Source organism: Rhinolophus sinicus, linkage group LG02, assembly GCF_036562045.2.
Source record: "Rhinolophus sinicus isolate RSC01 linkage group LG02, ASM3656204v1, whole genome shotgun sequence".
Taxonomy (NCBI): Eukaryota; Metazoa; Chordata; class Mammalia; order Chiroptera; family Rhinolophidae; genus Rhinolophus; species Rhinolophus sinicus.
In genome coordinates, this window is record NC_133752.1 from 136,095,943 (window position 1) to 136,121,149 (window position 25,207).

General features: G+C 38.0%; 1 protein-coding gene across 2 annotated transcripts in view; it reads right to left on the reverse strand.

The window, feature by feature from the left end:
• RAP1B (RAP1B, member of RAS oncogene family) overlaps positions 1-23,494 on the reverse strand; it is a 39,908-nt gene extending 16,414 nt beyond the window's left edge. The window contains exon 1 of one of the 2 annotated variants that reach the window (XR_012493920.1): positions 22,840-23,494. The gene's annotated coding sequence lies outside the window, so the exon portion shown is untranslated. The remainder of the gene's footprint in view (positions 1-22,839) is intronic. The other variant, XM_019748970.2, reaches the window with a different exon arrangement.
• Positions 23,495-25,207: the final 1,713 nt, after the last annotated feature.

A 25,207-nucleotide genomic window follows, 5' to 3' on the forward strand; every position in this document is an offset into this window, starting at 1 on the left:
ACTACTTTAGGAATAGTGAGAAAATCTTGAGGAAAAAAAAAAATTATATAAAGTTTAGCCAGTCACTCAACTCAGAATGAATAACAGTTATAAAATATTAATTAATGCTGACAGAAAAAAGTATTTATTAGATAATATAGTACAGAACGTTTAAAGAAAATAGGCAAACTTAGAAGAACTAATTAAAATTCCTTTAATACTATTTTTAACCTTAATAACTAGTATGCTTCTCAAAAAAAGGGCTAAGAGATACTTTACTATTGTAAATCACAAAATTAAACATTACTTTAAGTGCTTTATAGAAAAAAAAATGTAAATTTGACATTTTAAACATTTCTTACATCAAAGCAGTAGTTGTCTTTACATTAATTAGCATGCCTAAAAAGTCTATTTAGAAACAAAAAATGGGTGCCAAAAGATTTAAGTTCTAAGTACTTTAACAGGCATGCTACAAGTAAACAACTGTTTGTATTCTGAGAAGTCCGCTGGTTTGCTGTATCTTATTACCATCAGTAGAAGAGAAGGATTAAGGACCCCCCACAAAAGATACAAAGTAAAAGTAGTACCTGATATTAGAAATTATTAACAGAGTTCTGACTACTAGATATTATTGCCATGAACTGCTATTTAAAGAGATGGGAAGAACAATTAAAACTATTTTATAATCAACTAAAAAACTGACACTCAAAGAAATTTTAACGACCTTCAGAGCGGCCAGTTAGCTCAGTTGGTTAGAGCGTGGTAGAAACAACAAGGTTTCAGGTTCGATCCCCACGTGGCCCACTGTGAGCTGCACCCTCCACAACTAGACTGAAACTAGTGCTTGACTTGGAGCTGATGGGTCCTGGAAAAACACACTCAAAATAAATAAAAGTTAAAAAAACAAAAAAGAAAAAAAAACCGTTAACCTTCAAGAAGTTCAGGCAACACCATCAGAAAGTGTTAAATGAAGATGTGTCAGCAATGGGGGATATCTTGATTAAATATTTTGCCCCAAATTATGGTGCTATTGGTCAACTGTAAAACATCCTTGTTTGAATGTCCAGTCCAGCTGATGGGATTTTGTTGTTTTATATACGCTCTCTTTCATGGTATTCCTTGTAAACAATGGCATTTATTTGTAAAAATCAGATGCATTTTGGAAGTTATCTGCTAATTAACAATAATATGTCTATATTTTAATTTGCAAATACAGCGTTACTTGAACCAAGCTTTAATCTATGAACTCACCAATTATATTAACTCATTAACTAATGAGGACTCCCAGACCCCCATTTTCTTCGGGTGATTAAACAGGCAAGAGCAAAGCACATACGCAAGATAAATTTAGGAGTGTTATCAATAGTGCCACTTCTCACTTATACTCCATCAGCAAGAAAGTGCAACTACAACAAGCAGGCACCTACACAATTATAAATATGAAGCATGATTCACATTGTTTTTCCAACAATCTAACATTAGAGGTGAAGAAAACCAATTAAATTTATAAAAAACTATCAAAACACTGAGAATTCCACTATTGTTAAAAACTGGAAGCATTTTCGAGACTGATTTTTCAAACGCATACATATTTCTGCTATGTATCTTTGAATAAAATTTTTTGGGGTAATTTTAGGTATTATATATGTCATTTACGTTTAAAGATTCCTAATTTTAGTTACTTATATAGATCCCCTAAAAATTGTGTGACTACAACCAACTCCTGATCAATCAAAATAACTGATAGCTCTTATTTTATTTTTATTTTTTTAAAGATTTTATTGGGGAAGGGGAACAGGACTTTATTGGGGAACAGTGTGTACTTCCAGGACTTTTTTCCAAGTCAAGTTGATGTCCTTTCAATCTTAGTTGTGGAGGGTGCCGTTCAGCTTCAAGTTGTTCTTTCAGCCTTAGTTGTGGAGGGCGCAGCTCAGCTCCAGGTCCAGTTGCCGTTGCTAGTTGCAGGGGGCACAGCCCACCATCCCTTGCGGGAGTCGAACCGGCAACCTTGTGGTTGAGAGGACGCATTCCAACCAACTGAGCCATCGGGGAGCTCAGCGGCAGCTCAGCTCAAGGTGCTGTGTTCAATTTTAGTTGCAGGGGGCGCTGCCCACCATCCCTTGCGGGAGTCGAGGAATCGAACTGGCAACCTTGTGGTTGAGAGCCCACTGGCCCATGTGGGAATCGAACCGGCAGCCTTAAGAGTTAGGAGCACGGAGCTCTAAGCGCCTGAGCCACCGGGCCGGCCCATAGCTCTTATACTTTGCTGTATTTCTTGCAAAATTCTTGGGTAGTTTCATTAATCTAATTTACAAGGTTTTACTATTTGGAGCCCTTTTTCAATGGACTGACATTAAATCTGTTTTCAACAAAAGGCTCTACCGATAGGCTTCATTCTGCTTAGTATTTTAAAGTCATCATCTTTGGTGGGGTTATGTGCCAATTAATTTGTGGCTGAAGTTAAATTTGGAATTGAGTCATAGAGATTTGTCTAGGACTCACTGGAGAGCTCATGGCTTCACTGTCCTCTCTTCCTCTGCTAATAGGGGCATAAATGAGATTTCTGGAGGAATCTAAATGTAGCTGGTCTTACGAGGTACTGTTATTCAATATATGTAAAATGCTGCTCAGTGATTTCCTTTGCTAACTCTATACAGGAGGATATTCACCCCAAATGGAGAGATTGGTTATCTAGGGGACACATATTAGTTATGGTGATTAAGATTGGGAAGCAAAATATAAAAAGTGAAAAGGTAAATATCTATATACCTGTAGGAATGCTCTACAGCAGGAATAGTGTTAAAACCATCAATTTTTAGGTTCCAGAGACACTGACTCTGAACCTCATAATCTGATTTATTCTTTAAACTTGTTAATAAATGTAACAAGTACATTATAAGAATCAAACCCTTGAAAAGTGATAAGGGACATTTAAAATCACAATTCCTTTCCATTGAAATATTACATCAAAAGGTTCCCAAATAGCTGTAGTTAAACTAAACTTTCCCAAAATACTGGTAACTCAAGCAATTCTCCTATCCTTAAGTTGTTTATCTACAACACCCCCACCAACCAGTTTGATATTCTTTCATCTTAAATTATAAATAAAGGGCTAAGTAAAAATACTTAACGAAGTTAAAGTGACTATTTCTCCCACTGAACACTTTCTGGAAGAGATAACTTGATTTCTCCTTTCAGCCTCTAACTCCCAAAGTACTACTTCAGCAGCTAAAGAGAATTGCTGTGCTCTCTTCTCACTCCAAATAAAATTAACTAATTCAAATGCCAGAAGAACTTGGTAATAATCTGTTGGACACAATGACAGGATTCAAAACTTCTGAGCAAAAAATAATTTAAAAATTATTTTTGGAGGAAGAAATAAGTCTAAACATTGCCTCTCATACTCTCCTTTGAAAATAAAACTCCTAACATGGAACTACAAAATAAACAGAAAGCAGTTAAAATGAACATCGCTTACCATATTTACTTTCTGAGTTGTTTGCCTCTCTCATAATGAGGACAAGTGGGAAATGTTTCCAGTCCTATATTCTGCTGAGAAAAGGAGCTGTGAACTTCTACATCTAGTCAAGCGTAGAATTTGTAGACTATCAAAATGTTGCATTCTCTCTATTCTGATCATATTTATAATACCTCAAGTAAGATAAAATTCTTCCCTGGTCCTTTTCATGGATTTATATTGCCAGTAAATACAGCTTGTTCCAACAAGTACTATGACATGCAATTGAAGGTCACGTTTTTCAGTTTTATTACTGGAGTTATGACTGTAGTTACCTTTCAGTTTAGTACTTGTTCACATCTCTGAACGATTATATTAACTAGAGTATAACAATTCATCAGTCATCTGACAAATGCAGAACCAATTTCTTAGCCAAGTCAATAAGTGCGCAAGGTCGTTCAGTGACTTAAAAAAAGGAGATTCCAACAACGCTTCAAAAGCAGGCAAGAAGAAGTAATGTGGGCTCAATATCACCTTATTAGTTTCTACCAGATCCCTCCCAATAGGTTGGAATTGTGAGGCACTCTCCCCTGCTCCCAAGACTTCTTTGGACATAACTTAAAAATTAACTTGTCAGTTTTTTTCCTCTTGTCAGATGTAGCTGCAAACTCTATAGGCATACATAGTGACTCAAAGATCGGCTGTCTTCCAAACATAATTTCGGTAACCTGGGCATGGACGTTAACTTTATTACTTGCTATGTATCTTAGAATCCAACATACATACAGGCCTTATATTTTAAATTGAAAAAATAACAAAAATATAACAACAGTTACAAGCAGAAGCTTTAGATCTGATTTCCTGGGTTAGAATGCCAGTTCTAACACAATTTAGTAAGTGAACCTTGTGATGTCATTTAATTTCTCTGTGCCTCATTTCCTCACCTGAAAATGGGAATAACAGTACCTACTGCTTAAAAATTTTAAGATTCAAATGAAATGACTTATTCTATGCAAAATGTTTAACACCAGAACATGTAATAAGCAGTCAGTAAATGTTACTTACTATGAAAAAAAAAATCCCACCTATCTAGCTATTTCCAGTGCTTAAAATGTGAAGCACCCAAAGGACTTCAGAAGCAGACTAGCCCAGACTCCACAGCACTGTACTATATGAACTGTACAGTGGGGGGAGTCGCCACTGATTCTTCTCTCTTCTTCACCCCATTACCATGTCTGATCCATTCTACCTTGGTGTCTCTGAAATCAATTTCATTCTCTCTACTCCATTACTTTACTAGGGTTCTCATTATTTTTCACATGAGAAAAGGGGGATACAGGAGGCAAATATGAAGGGAAAACATTAATTTATTATACACTTGAATTTCAATGACCAGATTAGACATATTAGTTTTAATTGTGAAGACACAGAAGTAGGGCATCCCAGAAATTTGGGGGGAAAACAATCACGACAACTATATTTTAGTGGCCTTTATACCCCAGAAGATGCTTTGTTCGCTTAGAACTTTAAAATGTTTATGGTGTGTGTAGTGTGTTAGTTCACAATCAAGCAGGTCGGCAGAACAAAGTGCCAAAAGGCACAGGGGAGAATTTTCTGCCTGTAAGGATACATAAGACAAGGTTTCTTGTCTAAGTGAATATTTAAACCAAACCAGTGGATATGTTAAGGGAACCAGGGAGTTCACTGAGAGATGAAGGTATTCTGGGGGAAAGGATTAGCGTGAGAGAATTCATCACATCACGAGTGCACGGCAGTGGAGGCAGGTGAAAGGGAAAGAGACCCTCTTTGCTTAAGAGTTTCACCTGTTTTCTGTAAGACACTAAGAGACAAAGGATTTGCAAGTTGGGAAGTGATATAAACATATCTGTTTTAGCAAGATCACAGAAACTGAGTATTAGTTTTCTGAATTCTGGGAATTTAGTAAAAGTTTACTATGGGTGAGAGATGATAACCGAAGTAGGAGAGCAGTGAAAGAAGGAATAAAGAGAAGGTATATTTGAGAAATGAAGAAGTCATAATCAAGAGAACATGGTGACTGACTAGGTGGGTATGGACAGAAAAATAAGATGCAGCAACATAAACAGATGAATAGTTTATTAAACCAGATAGGGAGCCTAAGAAAAGACTTGGTTTAGGTATCTTTTATCTTTTGAATAGGTCTCAAAGGCAGTGGAGTAAAAACTGACACTAGTATGGACATGGCAGTAGCATTTTCTAAGTCTTCAAGGAATTAGAAGGAAGATGCTCACTGCTTGTATTCAAAAGGATTCAGGCACAGAATATTGATTTGTTTAGTGAGATTTACATGTACCATGTGTAATTTGTTTCACTCACTATTTCTAGCTTATTAATTTGACATATGTAATTTATTTAGATGATTACAAATCTCAATTTTAAGGTTTTATAGTTTAAGTTGTAAGGCTTCCTCAAATGAACTTTGATGGGCTCTTTTCCCAGTTTATGAGACAGAAATATGAACAGAAAAAATATTGTACAAAACCAGAAACCTTTCTAGGCTTAATGAGTTTCACAAGTGTAAAACTCTCAGTGACTAGCTTGCATGGTACAATAAACCTTAAGATATAAAGAGCATTTGCCCACAGTGGACTTGCTCCTCTTCCTTTATCTGAAGCCTTTTGTAAACGTAAGAGTAGCATCTTACATCTTATTTCTGATTTCTCTAGGAAAAACAGATATTACAACTATGGTGACATCAATGCTAGTATTTACATTCTTTTAAAGTCTAGTGTAAAAAAACCAAAATATATCTACTAAAAATCAATCCAAATGACTCTACTAATATAACTAAAGAAGTACAGATAGATATCCCCCTTTTCTAATGAAAAGGACACTGTTCTTTTTTAACTTTAAATTTTCCCATTTTCTTGTTTTCTCATTAACCAAATCTTATCTTTACATTTCTCTACAGGAATATAATGTTGGATACATTTGCTTTTAGGGCACATGTAATTTTTCTACAACAATGTGGTCCATGATGTAAGCAAGTCCCACAAGCTGGCAAAAAACAACAATAACAACAAAAAACCCACAAAAAGCTAAAAATAACATCAAAAACACTCTATTCCATTCTTAAAACAAGAAAATAACGAAAGAATAACAACCAAAGAAACCATCCCAGAAGAGCATATTTTAGCCAAAAGATTAATCAAATTAAGGACACTTATTCCACATAGCCCCATGGGGTACATTAAAATTTAATCATTACAAAATGGCAGGAACCAAAAAGGCGGAGGGGGGAGGAGGGGAAGAACCAGGTCTTTAATGTCCTTCTTGGTATAAAGTATCAATATTTTCAATGGCTCTTTTCCAACAAACCATCAGGCACAATGCACATCCCAGAACAGTTCATGTCCCATTATGGCGCCACTGCTTATAAAATTTGCAAGAATTTTTAGTAGCCACTTTAAGTTACATGCCTGCTATTAGAGAGATCTCAAATGGAGTTCTCTGACTTACGTAACATGCACACACACAAATGCCAATTCCAGCAAAGGAATGACAAGGCCGTCCTCAACATTTCTTTGGACACACAGTCTCTGCGAATCTATGACCAAAGCTTAAACCACTTTAAAGGGAACCAAGGAAAATTTCAGGCTGCCTCACTTTGCTATAGCTAATGAAGTGCATTTAAATAAAGCATTAATCATCTGGCAGATTATGAAATTTTTAATTAAAAATTTGAGCAGCACCAGTTTCTGATATGACCACCCTGATATGTCATAAACAAATATATCCCTAAATGGATGAATTAATCAACTACATTTTTGTATTTTCATTTGAACATTAAAGAATGTCCAAAATAAGTAGTATCAGGAAACTTCATAAAAACTCAAGTGCCCCCAACACCCGTCTCCCACAGTATCAATCACCTAATTACCAGGCATTACTTATACTTCCTTGAAACTCTGCCAACACAGTGATACGCAAAGAAGATGGCAATGTCATTAAGTGGAGTCAGGGTGGCCAACAGTCCCGGTTTTAGCACTGACAAGTCTGGGTCCCAGGAAATCCTCAGTTCTGAGCAAACCAAGATGGTTGGTCATCTTACGTGAATATATCTTGATAGGAATTTGCTTCCTCTTGTGTTTCATAATCTTAAAGATGTGGAACTGTGAAGGCTTGGAAAATATCTTGCAAACATTTTGGGGTGCTACATAACTTATCTTGTCACAAAAGAATCATACTCTTCTCTAAAATAAAACATGGAAATTAAAAACTAAACTGTGTGCAGTACTTGGCAGAAGAGCCAAGTTTGAGTGTTTATAGTAACAGACAATATTCGTATAGCCTTTACAATGTACGATGTTGTTTGACATGAATGTTCTTATTTGGATAAAAGTCCAAGGACATTTATCATGAAGAAATACTTGCTTAACTAGAAAAGTACACCTTTCATCTGCTTAGGATTTGAAGTAAGTACAACTCATCATGAAGGTTACAAAACTGAGCAAAACATACTTCCTCTCAACAAGCTTACAACCGTAGGAAATATGAGAAATAAAAATACAGAAAACATGAGAATTACAAAAATACTACAGGAATTCAGAAGAGGAGTCAGGAACAGATTTATGAAGGTATCAAATGAATGACAATTACAGCATGTCAGTAGGAATAGACCAGGGAAAGGAAAAGTGAGAGCACAGGTCCAGAAGTCAGCAAAATGTAGGAATGTGTTTAGACTACACCAGAAAGCACAGTCTGACTGGATCTCCGTACATGAAGGACGTGGAAAATAAAAACAGCAAGAGAGTCTACAGTTAAGATAACAGAGATCTCTGAGTACTGGTCAAGAGCCTTGATGTATTTTGTAAGGAACCGTACAGGACGTTCTGAAGAGAAACATACCAATACTAAGAAAGCTAAAGGTACTTTTTATATGAGTAAAAGGAGTTCTAACAGAAGTTTGGACAATACAACTAGAAATGTTTAGCATTTTATTAAAATGATTAATATGCTGCCTACTTGTAAATGTATGAATTGGTTTACAACAAAAACCTGTAAGATGATGAAAACCAAAATTAAGAGATCAGAGAAAATAAACACTGCATATATTTGAAAGAAACAAAGAGAATGACAAAAGACAGTTAATATAACTCAATTTCAGCTTTATTCTACAACACTATATGAATGCTAAGTGCCTATTATGTGTAGGCAGTAAGTACCTACTATGTGTAGGCAGTACAGATACCAGATGCAAACTTCTCAGGCTCCCGATTTTTCATAACAGGATGTTAACTTTGATACCCCAGCATCTGATAGCTAAAGCATACTGAGAGTCCTTTTAGTTAGTATTAGTACTACCACCACAGAACATGGCACTTAGGTATTTGCCTAAGATCTCACTTGTATTGACAAATGAGGCAGATGTATTGGGCAGGCCATATTTTTTTCTCAAAAATCTGCTTTGGACCTGCTCCTGTGCATTAAAAATACTCAGTTAAATACCTCATGGCCAGGGGTCTATCTTTAATGTTAACTGCTGCATAATCACACTTACCGTAGTCCCGGGAATATAGAAGGCAATTATTTGTTGAATGAATCAAAACCGTTTCTTGCCCTGGAGTTGGCAAACTCTAGCCCTCAGGCCAAACTCATCAGCTGCCAACCTTTCTGTAAATAAAGTTTTGTTGAAACACAGCCATGCAACTGCATATTGTCCATGGTTACTCACAACACAATGGAAGAGTTGAGTGGTTGTGAGAAAGACTGTTTGGTCTACATAGTCTAAAATATTTATTGTCTGGCCCTTCACAGGAAAAAAAATTTACCCTACAGGCTAGAGCCTGGAAGAGTTAAGAATAGATCTTGTCCATTAATTCACTGGTGGCCAATGGGTACTAGCTCAACCACCAAACTCAAAATATGAATGGCTACTTGGAGCGCAAAGTTAAGAATGATTCTGAGATCAACTCTGGACTCAAAGGGAAAGAGTACAACTCTCAATTATCAATGTCTACTGTTTAGGGAAGGAGAAACAGGATTGTAACTCTAAAAAATAATTTGAAAACTTCTGCTGTAGAATACTTTATTATAAATGGTTAGCACTATTGTGTGAATTTTACAAAGATGAATTAATTAGCTGCAAAATAATATGCGAGAAACCCCTACAAAAAACCTGAAAAGAATCACTGCGAATAGTCCACCTGATGCTTCAAGATTGTCGACCAAAAACAATGATTTTGGTTCCAGCATAGTTGATGTTGCTCATTTTTACAACATTCCACAGATTTAGTTAAGGCCATTCCTGAGGATGATAAAACAGTGTTATTAGGGGAACCTGTGGCAACAAGGTAAGCCCCTAACAACTCCATCAAGTTTTATAGATAAAATTGAAAAGGACATCTTGGGTACACTATGTTTTTGTATACAAAGCTAAATCTGATCTATTAAATCTGGAATATTTGATTCTGGAAGTAGTTAATATAATAAACAGTCTAACATTAAAGCATTCAGGCCATTGGGGCTCTGCAAAGTTTCCCTTCAGATTATTTTAGAAAAATCCTTTTTTGTTTGCCAGGCCTCTGTCAAGTACTTGCACCTTAGATGCAAGGGAAACTGGGAGAGCTAGTACCTGGCATTTTCATTTTTATAAAGCAAGGCTGTCTGCCAAGACTCATTTAGGTCTGCGTCTTTTCAGACACTGAGTCTCTAAAGATAAATGTGAACACACACACATCCGTACATCTATATGAGACATTTTTAGTCGGATGTTATGTTTCTGTCAGATGTACTCTGGCTCATGTGGGTCACACCCTAGCATGACAGGAAGGAACCACGCATGGCATACTTGAAGAGGTGGCAAAACAAAGTCACTGCTAGAAATGGTGGCAGGGGAGGTTCTCAAGGTCAGATCCAATTTAAATGTGAAAACCCAGAAGTCCAGGATAGTTAAATGATGAGATGATGAAAACAGTGGTTATCATTAACATCTCTCATTATAGGAGGGATTTTGCATGTGTAACTTTTAAAAAGCACCTCTGGAGACTATGATGACATCTTCCTTCCTCCTTAAGACCCTAAGACCTAATATCCTAGCAAAAAAAGGTCAGGGTCCACCAGAGACCATCTTATTCATCTTTCTGTCTCCAAATAAGAGTTTCCCAATTCAGTACAGAAAAGAATAGTGTCTGTTGTTTCTCAGGTCTCCAGAAATCAGATTCTTCAGTAAGTTAAATAACCTATTCTTAATGTGTTAGCTTCCATAATCACAGAGAAAAAAACACACCACCACTCCAAAGGGATAACCATTATTGGGGGTAAGAAGGCTAACTAGATGTTTTTCTGTGTTCCTAGCTGAAGCACATCTTCTCCATGTCTCCTGAACTTGTGATTCCAGAATTTAACACAAACGCTAAAGGTGCTCAATAATGATTCCTAAGGACAGGTTGCAGCACGAGACAACCACATCAACCACAGAGGTAGCTCCATTAGTTAGGGAAAATATTTGTTTTCATGTACTTCAAGCAAATACTATACAAAGTACAGTTTATGAGCTGTAGGGGCAGACGTATAAGAAATCAGAGGTGAAGCACTTTTGTAGTAGCAGATTAATTAGAATTCAAGTTAAGGGTAAGGATTCCAGAACAAACCACACCCATTTTCATAAATGGAAGAACGCCACAAACATTTCTTTTAATGTAAATACTCAGATATTACAACATACCATCTTCCACTAAGATGGGAGAATATTTTTAAAAACATAATTTTATAGTCTGTTTCAACATAAGGCTAAATTCAGAAATAAACAGAATTAGTGTCTTCCATGAGAGAAGGAACGAATGCTTATAAAATTTTTAAATTTAATTTTACTGTTAACCTAACCAGGATTAAATGACGAAGCTTAATACGACTGCCCCCAAATACCTTTGAAACCATAATAAAAATCACAATAATTTCAGAACTGTGAGTTCATCATTTGCATGACCACATTACATTCTAAATAAAATTTCAAGACCAGGACATTCCTAATGGAAAATTCCCTAGTAAACCTGCCAAAAGTTCAGAGGAGAAAAATTAACCAACTAACAAAATACAGTTGAAGTAGTGGCACTTCCCATAATTTTAATATCTCAATCTAAGCAGCCTGCTTAATGCCCTCACTGGCTTGTGCAACTAACTGTTTTATGAAGTTGTTTTTGACTTTTTGACTGTTTTAACATTTCCTCCTTTTATACTCTAACCTTCAGTTTATTCAAAGATGCCTTTAGTATCCAGTAAAATAAAGACCACTTAGAAAAATAAAAAATATGCCACATTTTGGAAGCCATAGGAATACTTACATTTTGGCTCTCCCACACATTACTCCATTTACACAATGATTGTTTTGCAAGTAAGCACCTTTTAAAAAAAAGTGGCTTTGAAACATGCCGGTCTTTGCAATTCCATGAGATATCCAAAAAAACAGTATAAAAAAAACAGCACATACACGTTTGTGTCCTTGGACATTAATGTATACCAAATGGATGGGAAACGGCAAGGAGAACTGAAGTCTGAGTATGAATTAGGCTGCTAGAATAAGTAGAGTATATGGGAAAAACATCGAAAAGTGGGCAGCACTTCTTAGAATCAATTCTGAGTTCCAAAGTAGCATCTTCAGATAGTTATTTCTTTTCTTGTCAATACCAAGTGATTCCATCAAAAATTTAAAAACAATATTCCTATTGTAAAGTTACATTCTACTCTCTCACCTCACAATTAAATGTACTATATAATTCTTAAAACCTTATCAACTGGGAGAAAAACTGCATGATATCCTATAAGGCTTTACAAATCTATCAAGAAGAAATTGTCGCTAAAATATGAGCTTTCAATCATTCAACTTTTTTTAACACTTCCTATTCTTCAGGTACCAGTATACACTGATGAATCCAAACATTTCACTGGACTGGAGCAGAAACGATGTGGTTCTCCCATACACTTAAGACTCATTACCCGCAGCAGCGCATTCCACGTCAGTGCTAACAAGAATTCCTTGGTAGAGACTGTTTCTAAACTAATTGCTTTAAAGTAACATTTTCAGGCCCTGGTGTCCTTCCCAAAGACACAAAGTCATGGTTTCAGACCTCACAGAAATTCTGAAATCCAAAAATCTCTGAAATCTGCAAGTTTCTCAACTAATTTGGTGGTAAAACCTGACCCGATACAAATTTTTTACACAGCGAAACTTCACCTATACACTCATGTGTGGCTGTTTATAGTTTTTATTTATCCTATTTAATGTGACTATTCATGTTTTACTTTAGAAATATTAAGTCTTGATTACTCATACTAAAATTCAAAACAAATCTTTCCCCCCAATTCTGAATTCCAAAATGCCTGGCACCAAGGGTTGTAGGCGAGGGGTTGTGAACCTATAGTCTATTTCTCAAACATCTACAAGAAAACACTCCTTTGAACATACTTTGCACTTTCTAATTTCTGTATTGCTGCCTACCTGGATTCGCTGTTAGTCTAAAACTTACAAACCACTTTAATACCATGCACAAATTCCCACCTCATTTTTAATGTCTTCCTAGACTACCAGAGCCTAATAGTTTTTACTTCTCCCTCTGACTTTACAAGCACTCATCGGTACCACTCATTTGGGTGTTATTATTTTGAACAGCTATTCACATTACACATTGATTAACTTTTCATGTCTGTGTTAAGAACCTTTTGTGCATAATTACTCAATTTAATCCTAGTAACACACTTAACTTAGAACAACTAGCTCTCGATAACATGAAGTCAGATGAATGAGTCCTCAAGAGACAGATGCCCTAACCAACGAGGAATTATGGTTGAAAACTGATATAACACTTTAATGAAGAGAGGATGCTCCTTTACACAAGGTGATCAGGAAAAACTGTACATACATGAGTTGACTGAAATCTAATGTTGAGACCGAGGCAGAATTGCAGACAGCTGGGGAAAGATCATGATAGGCAGAAAGCAACTGGAAGCACGAAAACTCAAAAGGTGATAAAGGGCTTGTTGGGTCAAGATCAGAAAGAAGTCCAGTATTGTGTCAACTATATTTTAATGAAGAAAAAAAAAGAAGTCCAGCACAGCTAGAGTTTAGTGAAAGGAGCTAAACATGTGAAATAGTAAGCCAGAAATGAAATCTGGTTTTTATTTTAAGCCACTGAGGAGAAAATTGGGACTGGAGGGTGTTACGTGATCTGATTTACATTTTTAAAAGATGACTTTGTCTTCTGGGTGGAGGCTGAGGTAGAGGAAGGATGACAAGAAGGGAAACAAGCTAGGAAGCCCCTGCAGGAGTCCAGAAAAGAGATGACTGGCTCAAACAAGGGCAGTAACACAGAAACCTAAGATTTTAGAGCTCAAAAAGAACTTTATTGACATTCAATCAAACTTTTTCTACATGAAGTTCTGAGAGGAGTTAACTTGTTCAAGGTTCCAAGGCCAGTACCAGACAGAGAACTGAAGCCCAGGCCACCCAGGTCAAAGTTATCACCACAAAACAAATCATACTATTTAAGACAATAAGTAGAATCAAAGGTCTAGCAACGCCTCAAAATTAGCACCTAATTTTTCAGATGTATCCCTCATGCTCAAAGGAATCAGCTAAAACTTAAGAGTAAAATGATCTAAGTGTCAGCTGTAAGTTCAGAGAAAAGTGCAGTAAGGGCTTGCTGGGGAGTAAAAATAGCCAAAGTACTCTCAACTCAGTGCTGAAACCTTTAGTGAGGAAACGTTTACTTGACCACCACCACCATCTCCCGTAGGTAGTAACGCCAATTTATCCTGTACACGTGGAGGACAAGCTCTATCACTAAAGCATCACAAGCTTTTCAAAGTGGGGTTCATCATCCTGCTCAAACCAGAACTCGAAAGTGAACAGCGGTCACAGTGGCCTGGCTCATTAGAAAGAGAACCTCTTACTCACCGTCCTCACTCCTTTCTGCTCTACTTCCTGCTCTTCCACCTCTTCATTGCCTATTAACACCATCACCACTACTGTCATGTGAACAATAGAAAAATGTTATGAATGCCGTTCTGTCTTTAAAAGCTTGCAAATTCTGTCTTCTCTTTGTTGAAGGATGATGAAGTAAGGTGACAGGGCTTTCGGGAGGAAAAAAAAGCTTAAGTATAAAAAAAACCTAAAACAGGGGGGCGGCCGGATGGCTCAGTTGGTTGGAGTGTGAGCTCTGAACAACCGGGTTGCCGGTTGGACTCCCCCATGGGCCAGTGAGCTGCGCCCTCCACAACTAGGTTGAAGACAATGAGCTGCCACTTAGCTTCCGGAGGGGCAGCCGGATGGCTCAGTTGGTTACAGTGTGAGCTCTGAACAACAAGGTTGCCGGTTCAATTCCTGCATGGGATGGTGGGCTGCGCCCCCTGCAAACTAAAGATTGAAAACAGCGAGTGGCTTGGAGCTGAGCTGCGCCCTCCACTAGACTGAAGGACAAGGGCTTAACTTGGAGCTGATGGGCCCTGGAGAAACACACTGTTCCCCAATATTCCCCAATAAAAAGTTAAAAACAAAACAAAAACCTGAAATAGACACTTTCCCCCCTTAAACTAGCAACAAAAACCACATAAGCAACAGCCAGGGGCAACCTTGTGACTAATCTGGATGTCCTGGACATAAAACATCTCAGTATGTTTCCTAATTCAGAAGGGCCAGAACAGCTGACCAGTTAATTACTTAATATATAGAGAACTAAAGCTTCTTATTAAATTTCCTCCCTTACTGTGGTATTAGCTCCACTAGGCAGGAGTTCTATGGTGCCTAACCCCTGAAGCTACCCTGAAGTTAGAATATTTACACTTTACTCCTGTCTAACCTACTCCACATCCCTGTCTCTTCCTCTGGTCAACCCTGTTCTGTTAATAGTGGTGCTCAGACTCAATACCCTCTTTCTTCACAGAACACACCAATTTTTATTATCTCTGTGGAAGTAAATGACACTTAAATTTCCAAGGAACTGAGTACAGTATAAATTATAATTTATCTTTTTTATTTCTTTCATAATCTGAAACTTATTACTACTTCAACTGAACGCAGGTTAGCTTAAAAACCCTTACAAATTTGGAGCTGTCCTATGACATGAGGCTTAGAAAAACAGTTGTTTAACAAGGATTGCTACAATTGTTCTTGAACAAACATGAAAAAGGAACAGCTTTCTCTGGGAAGGTAAGAACATTACCAAGTAACATTTGTTTTGGAAAAGTATCTACTGAAGGGAGACAACACACCAAATTCTCAGGGCAAGGAGACATTATTAAACTTGATATGGGAAAAAAAAAAGTCCATAGCTTCAATATAGGAAAGCTACCACATACCCTAAAATTGTGCAAGTCAACTATTGAAAAATCTGCTCTTTTAAGGTTATGCCAAGACTTGGACACACATGTAATCTATCTATAGATGAATAATCAGGTGTACAAAAGTATTAAAACCAAAAATAGGCTGAAAAAAATAACAATTACTGTGATTAAAAGTTGAATGGACTACTCAAAGACTGCAAAGAAATGAAACCTAAAATGATTCTATATTAATAACAGATTTCAAGATAAAGCACCTGAAAACACTGCCTCACAAAAGTGATGTTAAACAGAGCAAAACATGGAAAAATGAATAATACAAAGAAGAGAAAAAGTGACTGATAACCAGACAGACAGCAGGAATATTTTCGATAGCCTTTTTTTATAAATGTGGATACTCTCCTTTCATACTACACCAAAACTGGACAATTGGTTGCAGTATACTGGAATAAAAAACCTTGTCAAAATGATCTCTGTAACATTAAGATCCATTCATAGGTCTAGCTAGAACTTGGGAAGGATTTCTTACCAAGCATGATTTTGTAATATCACGCATTGGTCACTTGGAAAATACTGGTTCAGAGTTATGCAGATCTTCAAATACTGACACATTTCATCACATACTATTAAAAAAACACAACAAACATTTTCATGAACATCACCATATCATCAGAAAAATCTTGTAAATATTGGGAAGCTGTCAAGAGCACAGTGGCTGATACAAGTATTTCCAAAATTCTAATTTTCACTTGAAAACTAGAACTTTATCATTGACCATAAAATACTGTCATTTTTTTTCCTTACAGCAACAGGCTCACTTTGTTTTTCAGAAAAATGTTAGCCTAATACCCAAGTCAGATAACCATACCTTACCAAATAAAAATGGTGTTCATGAAAATAGTGGCTAGTCCAATCTGCAACTCAAATAATCACACAAAATGCTTTCCCTAGAGTCAACCATGACTTTAGTATGGCAGCAAAAAGTGTTCAAAGCATAATTCCCATGTGTCACAGTATATTAAAATGATGTGTACAAGAGTTGAGATTTGATGAAAAAAATGTTTACTTGTTCGAGTACATTTACGTGGAAATTTTTTTTTTTAAATTGTTAGTGCATGGCAGTGAAGAATATAATGACTGCTAATACAGTATGGCGTTCTGACCTGATTCGCTCTGAGGTACCAGAAGTTTTACCCACTACTGCTTTTGTACCACTGGTACAAATGTCAACACAGTGAAAAAGGCAAAGAACATTATCAGTATTCTGTAAAAATAATTTTGTACTTGCAGACTCTCTGAAAATGTCTAGGTAATCTGCAGGATTCCTTGGATCATACTTTGAAACCCACTGAGCTAGACAATTTATGTGTTAAGCTGTTCACATTCACAATGATTCCTTCTTAGTCTTCATTCAGACCTTAAGGGGAATCTTAAAAATCAAATAATCAAATCACCTTCCACTGGGAGTAGCAACGCTACAGGGAAATAAAAACTTTATAACAAACAAGAACTAATACTACATTAGTATACTCTTTTATAAACATTTATGTATAATACTCCATTTAACCCTAGACAACTCTAAGTAGTATATGTCATCTTTCCCACTGAGGAAGCAAGGTGGTAAGAAAGATTCAGAAAGGGAAGTACAAATTTTGCCTAAAATTCATTGTACTGGTAGGATTAGAAGTGGTATTAATTTCTTCATTTATACTTTTCTGTATTCTAAACATTTTAACAAGAAAATCAGAAATACAAACATATTTGAAAACTCAGCCAGTCTTACCAATACAAATTCAGTGTAATATCCCAGTTCAACAATTTCAAGAGCAGGAGAAAATAATAGATACACGTTTACACTGCTCATCCCTATCCTTCTTTATTATCTGTACAGCACAGAATTCACGATTGTTGAGGAATTCCTGAGTTTTGCTATTGTTACCAAGGAGCTTAACAATAACTTACAATCTCAGAAGCAGCAGATAAAACTATGTAAGCATAACGAAGTAATAGTAATACTCTCACTGCAACCTTAAAAGACAAGGTAACAATTGGATATAATGGGAATACCACTTTGACACCTAAAAACTATTAAATGAAAATAACTTATATTTATAGTCTTTATTAATACCCTCAGTTCCATTAACTAAGAACTTTTACAAAGTCACCCTATTTTTTTTTTTTTTAGAATAAAGTGACTTGAAAAATATATTCTAATGAGAAGGATAAATTTTAGAAGATAATTAGAATTTTATTTCATGTAACAGTTTCCATTTCCTCTCCAGAAGCTTTTGCCAAAAACTGCTATTAAATGGACAAAACAGATTTTCTTTCATCTTTTTTCCCTTCCCACAAGACAAAGAAAAAGAAAGCAACAGACAGTGGTAATCCACCAATAGGGCAATCAGTTCATTGTATATATTCAAAATAAAGTTACTTAGCGAAACACTAAGTTTTAAACATAGGAGAAAATATTATTTTATTAAAAGTATGTATTTACTGAAATAAATTTCAAACCAGCTACTAAGAAACTCAGCAACAGCTCTGTGATGTAGTCAAAGTGATGACTCTAAGAACCAACAATTTAAAGTGATCAAAATTATTTGTCACTGCTTCTAACAGATGCTCTCTTCCTTTAACATCTTTATTCAGTCTACTTGTACAACAGTTAAAAAAAATCTATTCCCCAGTGGAGAAGATTACCCAGCAAGTTGTCTCATGAGAGCAGAATCCGGTTTAAATTTACAGGGTCTCACTGATACAGTGCGCGCGCGCACACGCATGTAGTAGCATAACCCCAAAATTATAAAATTGCGTAACTACAAGAGTAAGCATAGGATTCAGCTCAATGTAAAATTCAAAATCAGAACATTAGATAATTACTCTCTGTGGTTAGAGTAAAATTCTTAATTTAAAAGTAACATTTCTAGTACTTGAGCACCTTATATGCCAGCAAACAATTTTAAGCATAGTAATACTCTAGAATATTGTTCCATATAATAAAAACCAGATGGAAATTCTGCAATTCATGTTGCAAACACTTTTCCTTTCGATTAAGTGATTTAAATATTATTGTAAAACCTGGTACAGTCCCATAAATTTTCCTATTTTTCTTTTCTAAGCTTCAAGGTTCCTTGGACACAGTTTAAAATTTTTTGATCCTCTACTGATACAAAGGAAAAATTCTTTCTGAATCACTACTGAAATAATAATCAATTGCTGTGTACCGTGAATTTGACTAACAGTAATAAACACACCAGTGTTAGGATGTATGGAGAAATGCTATTTCTTTTTGTTAGTGGTACATTTAAAAAAGAGATTTAAATTTTTTAAAGGCAGCACAAAAGTTTCTCATAACCTTTCTTCTTTAAAATAGAAACTCTACGACTAAAGATATTGATCTTAGAATCCAGTGCTCAACTAGGTTCAAACAAAGTACAACAGATTATCTAGCAAGCCAGTCTGTACTGCAAATGGATAAATTCATTGTATGTATCTACTGCTTCCATTGTGTTCATAAGGTTTCCACAGAACTGATAAACTACAAGACTTAAATCCTCAAAATGTAATTAATACCTTTCAATACTACTGCAAAATATCTAAGAACACTGAAAAACATGAGGCTTTCAGCACAAGGGTGCCATGGCACTAAACAGTACTCCTGTTTAGTGGGAAACTTGTCCAATGTTACAATGAATCATTACATCAGCCAAAATGTCTGTTTCTTAATTTTTTCTAAAGGAAATTCAATTGGAAAAGGTTAACAGTAAAAACATCAGCCTAATCTCTAAGACCATGGAGTCCTCAAAAATGATAGCAGGGGGAAAAATATCAAGGCATGTATTTAGTCACAACCTTATATGGTCTTACAAAGTTTGAGAAAGATCAATCTTTTGAAGTTTTCCTAGACTGAACATGTAGACATCATTGCCATAATGGAAACAACAGCTTTCTAATATTTAGTTCATAAATACTAAATGACTCCTGGTGCCAGTCAAATCTAGAGACTACAAATCAATACTCACCTTCTTTATCCACACACACACAGGAACACATAAAACACATTATTTTAAGTCTTTAGGAAAACGATCCATGCATATCAGGAAGAAGTTGGTATTCAATAATACAATTGCCTGTTTAAACTACATTCTGGGGGGAAAAAAATGACAGGTTTATAAAATCAGCCAAATTCCCTTTGTATCAGATCTAGTTCCACTGATTACACTTTAACAAATATTCATCAAGTACCTACAATTAAGGTCAAAACTGAACATGAGCAGTTTCTCAACCAAATCTTAGACTTTAATTTTGTTTTTTTTTTTTAAGGAGGGTGCAGCTCACAGTGGCCCACTGGGGATGGAATCTGGGATGGAACCGGCAACCTTGTTATTAGCACTATGTGCTAACCAACGCCAGCCACCCCCGCGACTTTATAACAACATGTATAGCAGTTACCATGTTATCAACCTCTGCATAATAGGTCTTCTACCAATCCTGAATTACACCGGAACACTGGAAACTACACTTGGTAAGATCCTTATGTACGTGGATCAATGATTTCTATGATCAATTCTCTATCACACTTGACTAGGCCCTCCTTACATGGTGGGTGGCTTCTTACCATGGGTGCTCATCTTCCCTTTATACAGCTAAGAGAAAATACTGAAATTCTATAGTAAAGGATTGTTTTGAAGATAAAATGAAAATCAATTAGTAAAGTTAGATTCCAAAGCCAATGTGGAAATGTTTCTTTTTGAAGGGATACAAAGTTCTCTTCAAATATCCTCTCTTCAAATATTCATTACAGTTAATCCCTAAAGCTAAATGCTAAACACTATACACACAGGCAAGGTTGTAGGAACTGAGAATACAGTGGAGAACGAAACAAAGTTCTTGCCCTCATCGTGCTTCCACTTAACAAACTGGGATTGTCTATGTGCAAGGTATCATGGCAGTGCTTTGGGGCCCACAGAAACACATCCTGTCTTTAGAGTTCACAATTTAGTGGGATAGACACGTAACAAAAATACATATAAAGACAACAGAAGATAGGAAGTGATATGTGTCACAGACAGGAAAAGAGATGACTTTCATGGGGTAGGGGGAAGGCAAAAGACACAAAGAGCATTCATTTTCTTGCCCTATACCACATTTTAAAATTATCCCAATTTATTACTGGGCTCCTCAGGTGTATCCTGGTACCTGGCACATTAAAACCAAACTGCCAAAAAAACCCCAAAAAACAAACAAACAAAACTGCCTACATGTATTTCAAAGATTTACTTTGGGGATTCCTCAGATAAGGCAGCCTCACAATTTATTGTGAATGCCAAACAAGGAAATGCAAGTGAAAACACTGTGTAGTGCAGAGATGGGCTCAAGTAAAATGATCACTGAGGGCTCTGTGTCTTAACTTTGATTTCCTGAGTATCAATCTCCTCTCCTAAAACCTGGGAATAAAAGTACCTAAACTTCCAGTTCCACTAAGGTATCCACCTTTTTCCCCTGGTTTGATGGGAATATCACCCTCTGTAAGATGTAACTCACTATAAAAATGTCGTCTTTCTTCCTCTAGGGGCCCTCCTGTAGGATAGACTGCTGTCCTAAAAGTCAACAGGATCACTAATTAGTTATCTTTTCTAGGCCTCAGTTTCCTCCTCCATAAAATGAGAGGGTGGGACTGGATGATCTAAATAAAATAGTCCTTTATGGGCCTTAAAAAAGTCCCATGACTCCATTATGACTCAAATACTACTTAAGAGTCAGCTTTTGGGAGTGATATGAACTTGAAGTTAAATGAACGTCTTCCTTTTTTATAAGTTACTTCTTGCTAAGATAAGGTTTTGTTGAGCAAGTCCACAGCATTCTAATTACAAAAAAAGAGGGTTAATGAATTTACAAGTTAGAAGCTTTAAGTTACCAGCACTCGATATATATTACATGCTATTATCAAACAAAAATCCAATTAGACTGAATTAATTTTAAAATATTAAAATCACAATCTTCATTTAGTGTCAACTTTCTACCCTGTTAAAAATGTGACTTCCCGTTACTGTAATACAGAACTGCTGATGTTCATACGAAACAGGAGTAGCAGGGCAAAAATGGTTTTCTAAACTAATAAAGAGGATGGGGGGGGGGGTGCAGGCGAAGGGAAAGCAAATCTGCTTAAACTTGCAAGGATGATCTTTTCTCCAAAAGCCCTCAGTTTTTTTCAGAAGAAAAATCGGATGGTCCGGTTCACTGGAGGTAGTTTTAAATAAAATTCATGGCGCTGACAGTCAGTTTTAGGATTGGACATAATCGAGATGGCGAAAAAGAGAAGAGGACAAACTTCCTGGGTTTTCTCTCCTTCTGTAAAAGATTTCCTCTTGCTGACGAAGGGGAAAGGCCCCTTTAACAGTTTTTCTCTACGCAGTGGTGGCTGCCAGACTAGGTGGGGCTCCCTCCGCGGCCGTCCTCCTGCCACTTCCCTCAACAAATGGAGCAAACCAGCCCCGTTTCAGGCAAACTTTTTCCTTGTCAGGCTCGAGCCCGCAGGGCGCCGGGGAGTGGTTTCCCCCGAACGCTACTCGCCCTGGCTCAGGGCTGGGGGAAGCTGGGTCTTTGCAAAAGACAACTTTCTGGTTTCCGTTCTAACTTCCACCCACACCAGGAAGAGAACCGAGGCGGCCAGCGAGGGGGCTCCGGGACGGGGGACTACAGGCAAGGAGAGAGGTTAAGGCGGCCGCGGGCAGAAAGGAGTGGTGGTGGTGGTGGGGGGGGTCCTCGGGCTCTCACTTCCTCCGCCATATTTCAGACATTTGACCCCTTCCGCAAAGCGCGCTGTTTCCCCGCGGCGGCGGCGGCGGCGGCAGCAGCTCGCCCCCGCCGGCCCGGGAGGCAGCGCGCTTGCCTGCCCGGCGCCGGTCCCTCGCACCACCTGCCGCGCTCCGAGACCGCCGCCGCCGCCGGGGCCCCTGACCGCCGCGCGCGCCCCGCCCGGCCCGCGCCGCACCCCACCCGCTCCGCTGAGCCGGCGCCGGGCCCCCGCCCCGCACGGCCGCTGCCGCTGCCGCCGCTCCCTCCATCGGCCACGCACGCACTCTGCGAACCTCTCACGCTGTCACCGAGTCCCCGCAGCCAGCGTCGCCCCGCGCCTCGCGCTTCCTCCGGGTCGCTGGTCCCGGCGCCACGGCGGTCCTGCCGCTGCCGCCGCCACCGCCTCTCCGGCTGGTTTACACGCCTGACTCTGGGCGAGGTTTGGCGGTGTCGCCTTGACGTCAGGCGTTCAGCCTCGCTCTCGCTTCCGCCCGCGGGCGGGGTGCGCGGGTACGAGGCCCGGGAAGGGGCGGGGCCGAGGGGCGGAGCGAGGGGAGCCGAGGGGCGGGGCCTTCCGCGCCTTCGCGGCGGCGGTCGGACACGCGCGGTACCCTTCACGGTGTTTCCTCCGCGGTGTTCCTCTCCGGCCCCCACCGCCCCTTCAAACTGGCCTTGGCCCTCTGGCTCCGGGAGGGTCCGCGTGTTGGCTTCCCGGACGTCAGCGGGTTTCACTATTGTGAAGGGCTTAGAAACCCTCCGAAACTCAAAAGGTGTCTTTAATGCAAACTGTAATTCAGTCACTAACGCCACCAAACAGTTGGTGATTGCGTATTCCTTTGTGCTGGGGAAAGTGGCTGGAGAAGTAACCCAGCGCGCCGTGTCCACACCTAGAGCCCCGTGAAGGTTTTTTTCTTGAATTGACAAGTATTTCATCCTCTGGTGTCTTAACCCGGGTGAACTCTTTCCAATTTACTTTGCCAAACTCAGTTAACAAACCGATGATCCCAAACAATTTTGTACTCTGAGGCTAAATCAACTGTTTATAAGAATAAAATAAATCGCATATTTAAATGCATGATTCAGGCACTTTAAAGGGTTACTCATAGGTAGGTTTATGATGTGACTGTTGGGCAACAGAAAGCACTTTCTGTTCCAAAAATGCCTTGTGCCAAAAAGTGCGGGAACTTAACTATTATTAGAGAAAAGACTGAAATACACCTACCCTTAGTACAAGACATCAGCTTTTTTTTTAATGAACTGAGGTTTCGATGGGCGAAGAGGTTCAAAGAGAGCAAAGTGCAGGGTAAAGTAGGGGTTTTGGGTGGGGGGGTCATTGAATTCTGAATGAATGAATTTCAAATAAATTTAACTTTACTCACTTGACAATTATTGCGTGAAACTGTGAGAATTCTGAAAGCCTGAAACTCTGAGTTCATGGAAGCAGATATTAACTGGGTGTACTGTGTTTTTTTTTTCCCCTTTTTCTTTTTCTTCTTTTGTTTTTGAAACTCTCCTTGACCTTTGGGCAATTGATTTTTTTTCAGAGTCAGTTTTAGAAGACTGGAGCTAGGATTATTCAAAGTTTGAGAGAATGTGTAAAATAGTTGAAAATACGTTTGTTTTATTCTGTTATACTGGAAATCATTATACTTGTATTAAACTATTATCTCTATGTAGAAAATTCATGCAGAATGCTAGAATCTACATCTCTTAGCACTGAACTCACTTTTGGGTTTGAGCCCCTTTTTCCTATTTCCTTGAAATCTTCACTAGGATATTCCACTGGCAACTTGAACTGGTCATGTGTGCAAACTGAAGTCATCATCTTTGTCACAAAACCAGTTTCCTTTCATTAACCGTTATCACCATCTTTGAAATTACCCAGCCTTCAAACCTGGCACTCTGTTCTCTGCTTTTTCTCCAACCATCAGTCAATTGGCACATCTACTAGTAAATCATTTCTACTAAGAATACCCTTTTTGGGTTGGCACTTCTTCTCAACTCTTAGACTTAAGCCTTGTGAACTCTGGTCTGTTTCTGCTGTGACCCATTCCACACATTGTTGCCAGATGAATTATCTTAAAGCATACTGAGCAAGTCACTCTCTTCCTCAAAGAGTCTTCTGTTACTCCCCTGCCCTACCAAAATAAAGTTAAAATTCTTATGTCTTACTTTTCCCTTTCACTTAAAACTGCCTTACAGTCAAAGCGGACTTTTCATCTTCCCAAACATAGTGCTGTCCCACTCCTCTGGTGTGCAGAGGTGATTTCCTCTGCCTGAAATGCCCTTTCCCACCCCTGTGCATTATTCAAAGTCTTCACTTTCTCCAAGAAAGAGCATCTTTTCTGATATTTTCAATCTAATGTGGTTTCTTCTCTTTCGACTCTGAGTAACACTGTAGCGCTCCTTTCTTTTGTCACTTGTTTTGTACCTTCCTACTTGAACAAGAGTTCACTAACTTTTTCTGTAAAGAGCCACATAATAAATATTTAAGACTTTAAGGGCCAGATGGTCTTTGTTGTAATTACTCAACTCTTGCCTTTCTTGTGCAAAAACAGCCATAGGATATATAAAGAATGAGTGTAGCTGTATTCTTAATAAAACTTCATTTATGGACACTAAAATTTGAATTCTGTAAAATTTTCCCATGTCACAAATATT